The sequence below is a fragment of the Trachurus trachurus genome, assembly GCF_905171665.1.
Source record: "Trachurus trachurus genome assembly, chromosome: 10".
Classification (NCBI taxonomy): Eukaryota; Metazoa; Chordata; class Actinopteri; order Carangiformes; family Carangidae; genus Trachurus; species Trachurus trachurus.
Genome location: NC_139894.1, coordinates 17,965,149 through 17,969,895, shown reverse-complemented (window position 1 = coordinate 17,969,895; position 4,747 = coordinate 17,965,149).

Below are 4,747 nucleotides of genomic sequence, written 5' to 3'. Positions count from 1 at the left end.
CACATTCGTCTTTGTCCTGCCTCTCTCTCTCTCTCTTTGTCTACTTCTGCGTGTCTTTGTAACCCACTTGAATTAATATGGGAATTATCCTTCCTGCAGTTCTTTCACATCAAACTCTGGGATGTCTTCTTTCTCCATTTCTGCATTTTTTTTCTTGTCTCTCCTCTTTTTGCCTCTTGCTCTTCTCTGGGACTCCATCAACATCCTCCACCATTTCTTGCCCTCAGCTGTCTGTTCCCTCACATGACTTACACACATTTCCCCATCCCTCCCTTTTCTTGGCCTTTCAGAGTGCATGCAGTGCCGTTATCCAGTCTTCTACTCTCCATTGCTGTATTTTTTTCCCCAGACGTGATTATCACATATGTTCTCCTCCTTTCTTTCCCCTGTTTTTCCTCCTCTCCTGTGCCACGGTTTGACCTGCCGCTAACTAGAGCTTATCTCTTCACAGTTGTCTTCTGTCTCCCATTGTGCACAATCTTCTCTCTGTCGGGTGATTACTTAAGTAATTATCATCATAATTACTGTAGGAGAAGCTCTTAAGATACAAATCACTAAGAAAGAACGACCTGAATACCTTTGTTTTGCAGTTACGTTTTTTCAACACACTTTTGAAAAATGTAGAGGAGAATTGTATGTACGAACCTATGATGTAAAGAAAATTTAATGGCTGCCATATTTGTCATGATGATTTTATTGATGTCAAATAGTGTTTCCCTGTACATACATTTGTAAAATATAAGTGAGTTATGCATGACTTCTGAAAAGGACACTGGCTATGGCTGTTCACCCTTGCTGATGACGTGTTTTCCACATGTGGTCACACGACACACAATTATGCACCTCACAAAAGTTTCACATTAGTGCAAAATGTATAGAAACATAAGAATTTGCACAATGTAGATTAAACTTGTAAAAACACTTGAAAACAACCAAGCTGTCTCAAGTCATTTCTAATAATAAAGAACTTCCTGAGCTCAAACTCAGACTCACACACAACTTCTGTGTGTGTTTCCTCAAGTCCTCAGGTTTCCCCACATGATATACTGTAACGCTGTTAGAAAAGTTGAATATTGGCTCTAAATTGAATGTTGATGTAAAAGTATTAATCTGTGTATGTGGCCTCCTGCACTGGGAGTGCTCTACTTTTTAACCAGTATAAACTGAAGTAGTTCCCAACTCCCCATAACATTCAACATTCTCTTATTTTTGCAAAATGAATTAATGTAGAAGAAAACATCATGATTCTTCCTCTAACATCTACTGGGACTAACACCTGAATACATGCCAGCTTGCCTGCTGATGTTTGGCTACAAGTTGCAATCATACATAGGAAGTTAATGCCCTCTGACCTAGCATGTAATTGCATTGGTGTGTTTGTGTGACAAAGAATAAACAGTCCCTGTAGGATAAGAAGGAGAGGTGGAGATGCTGCAGAAGAAGCACCACAGAGAGGAATGAGAACTTTTGGAGAATGGAGAATTTTTCTTTTATTTAGCATTATCATCTCAGAAATACTACTATTAGTGTTTTAAGAGTTCAAATGGTTTTCCAGAATGAGGTTTAACTCAATCATTGGGCTTCCTATTGGCATTTTATTAAGCTAATGCTACATTTATAGCTATTTACAAATGATACAAAAGAAGAAACACATTTTCATTTTAGTGAGTAGGACGAGAGAGTCTAGTTGATAATTGTATCAACATATTCCCATGTCAATGGTACCAATATAACTCAGGAAGCCACCTGGGAAAATATGAGTGACATCATCGTTTAGTCACTCACACACAATGCTTAGCGCAATAACTTCTGCAACTGAGGCTCACAGTGATACAACTGCTCTTACAGCAGGCAGGGGGTCATGAGTTTATATTAGTTATAACTCAATGAGCTTGTAGCTTCTGGTCACTTAAAGAAACGAAAAGAGCATTATTAGACATTTCGATAGTGAGGGGAGAGCACAGGATTGGGGGATTGGAGAAATGAGGCGGAAAACACAGGGAGGATGGAGTGACGACAGAGAAAAGGGTGATGGGACGGGGGAGGAAGCCAGCTGTTAAAAGGAACTGCCAGAAGTGCTCACTCTGTCGGGGTGCTGTTATGAGTCACCCCATGCAGCTCCCAAGTGTATATGAGTACAACACTGCAAATATATAAAGGACTGTGAGCAGGGATCCAGGGCTCTTACATGCTACAGAGGTGCAATAAATTAATAATGGTCATGTATTTATTGTAACCCTTTTTTTTTAAATGAAAGGATCTAATCTATTAGGATTGTAACTTGTATTTTATATCATGTGAAGCACTTTGTAAATGTTTGAAGAAGTGCATCATTAATAAAGGTTCATTTGATTATTTTCATATGGTTTTGGGCAATGCAGCTGCACATGAGGAGATTAGTTAGATTTTGCTGATGGAAATACTTCAGAACATACATTTTAATGTCATTCCAAGGTGAATTCATGATGTTCCACACACTAAAAGAACAATTTGATAACAGTCTGGAGTCTGTTATTACAAGAAAGTGAAGGCAGTCACATTGAAGTAAAACCCCAAGTGGCACAAACAGCAACTCGAAAGCAAAAAAAAAGCTCAGCAAAGCATTTTGAAGCTCCTCTCTTTTTCTGACTTATCCCTCTTTTCCTCCCTCCATCAAAGGTCACGGGTGAGTCTGAGTGTGCCTGTCAGCACTGACACACACACACAAACACAAACACACACACACATACACAGACACTGGAACTTCAGGGTGATGAAGGAACAAGATGCAGCTCTTTCGCCTTCAAGTCAGATTGGAGAATGACTCCAGCTTTGAATCGGCCCACCCTGTGGCTCTCAACAACTCATCCACTCGCAGTTAATCCCCACTTGTGTGCACTGAATGAGCGTGTGCACAGTTTTGTGTGTGAGTGGATGTGAGTGCGTGTGTGTGTGTTCAAGAGGGGCTGAGGAAGATTACACATGTCACCTGCGGAAGTGAGAAACAGAGAGACATTGAGATAGTGACAGTGCGTGTGACACCATATGTGCCCTCTTCAGCATGGATTTCACTACATGCGGATTATGGGATGCATGGAGTGTAGCTCTAAAGATGGAGATGCAGCAGTCACACACACACGCACACACACACACACCCAGTATCCCATCAGTCTCAGGGTCACATCAGGGCTGATGTGACACGGTCAGATCAGCACCTGGCTGGCACAGAATGAAGAGATCAGCCACTGCAGCTATATTTGGACAGTGTTTATAAGACAATTTTCTAAACCTCCTCCAGCTTATTGAGTTGCCCTTCAAACTTGTAACAGGAAATGAAATTGTAAAAAAAAAAAAAAAAGCTGACAACCCTTCAGTCTTTTAAAAATCAACCCCCCCCCCCCCCCCCCCATTCCACTCAAACATACAAAGACGTCCCTCTTTAACATCTTTGGATGCGACTTGTACAATATTTTGAGAAATGCATGTGGGTTTGCTGCTTCTGGAAAGCTGCAGCCACTTTAAGCTGAATTTGTAATGGTGTAAATTTGATATTTTAAAGCAGTGGATCTTCCTTGAGTGATTGGACTTCAAGTACTTGGTGGCAGTCGGAGCCAAGCAGAGCAGAGCAAAGCTCTTGGTGCTAAATTGAAGGATAATACATTATTAAGCCTGCCACATGGATGAATATTTTACATGATTCCTCGCTGTTGACGCCGACTGTTAGCATCCAGCCCCTGGATGGCAGGACTCCGGGATGACAGACTTGTCACAGCTGGTGCGTCTGCAGGATCTGATATCATGCTTTCTGCTTGTTTTTGTGATCAGAGTTTTTTTCAAAAAATAAACAACATAAATCTATTTCACGCTTGACTTGAGTATCTTTTAAGCAATCTGACATGGGTGCCAGTCCTCGTCCCCTTCTCGCTTCCTTTTGGTCTTCCCAAGAAGCAAGGAGGTGATGAGCCATCTGCAGGGGACCACTAGTGCATGCTGGGAAAAGTTGGGATGCAGGTTGTACAGTAGGGCGAGATGGGGGCGTAGCCTACCGCAGGAGGGTGGATGGATGAATTAGGGAAGTCTCTTGTGTCGTCGGCAGCAGAATAAACTGTATGTGCCTGCGGCCAGTCAACTGTGGATAAGTAAAGGAGACTCTCCTCTAAATAATTCATTCCAGTGGGAGCCTTCCGAACACACATGCATGCACGGTCCGCTCATAGACATAAATGGCTGCTTCTTGAATTAGAATATTGCACACATATACACACATGCACACAAGCTCACAAAGAGCACGCTTCTAAATTTACTCTGTGATGAATATTTATAGATGGATGAAGAAACATTGTCTTAGAATTAACAACAGGCATTTTGGTGGAACAATGGAAAATGCTTGTGGCGCTTTTTAGGTTTGGGGGCGAATATCAGAAGAGAAAATTCTCGAGAAATTCAAAGTTAAAATGGAAATCTCCAAGATTTTTTATTCTCAACAACTGTTTATCTATCACCAAATCGAGCAACACAATGACAATCAAGCCAACAACCCACTAATGGAACTATAAAGCATTCCTTTTATTTTACACTTTTTTAAACAAAAGTTGGTGACATGTGGGCGCTCTGGTGGCTCACGGTCATGTCCTAATTGTAGTGGCGGGGGGTCAAAACCAAATCGCAGTCCTTTGCTGCGTGTCATCCTCATCTCTCTCTCCCCTCACACTGTCCTAATCAAGGTTTAATGTTTGTGTATTCAATAGCAATATACATGTCACTGTTT